Raw genomic sequence first — 390 nt, 5'->3', positions numbered from 1 at the left:
TGTAGGTACGGTCCACTTTCTCCACTCTCTTCTTTCCAGGCCCTTGGCTTTTCAAGGAGCATAATGAAGACTGCTGTAGCCAGGACATAGAGATGGTGCAGTCCTGCCCTGCCTTGATTTATTGCCCTGGGGCAGATAGCAGGGCAGCCAGAATAAACCCGCCATGGGACTGAGCGAGGTGAGGAGAGGGTACCAGGTTTCCCACGCGGAGCGGAGGGGCTGGAGGAAGTAGGGCTGTGCGAACCCCCTGCTCCACCGGGGACGCCAGCAGCCGGGTCTCAACCCGGCCCTGGGACCCGGAGGGGACAGAGGCGGATGGGGACCAGCGCTGCCCCGGAGCGAGGTCAGGGCTGGGACAGGCATGGACCCTGAGTTTCCATCCCCACCACG

The sequence above is a fragment of the Myotis lucifugus genome, unplaced genomic scaffold (genome assembly GCF_000147115.1).
Source record: "Myotis lucifugus unplaced genomic scaffold, Myoluc2.0 scaffold_129, whole genome shotgun sequence".
NCBI classification, from domain to species: domain Eukaryota; kingdom Metazoa; phylum Chordata; class Mammalia; order Chiroptera; family Vespertilionidae; genus Myotis; species Myotis lucifugus.
The sequence above is the reverse complement of the archived record's forward strand: the minus strand, read 5'-3'. Positions refer to the sequence as shown.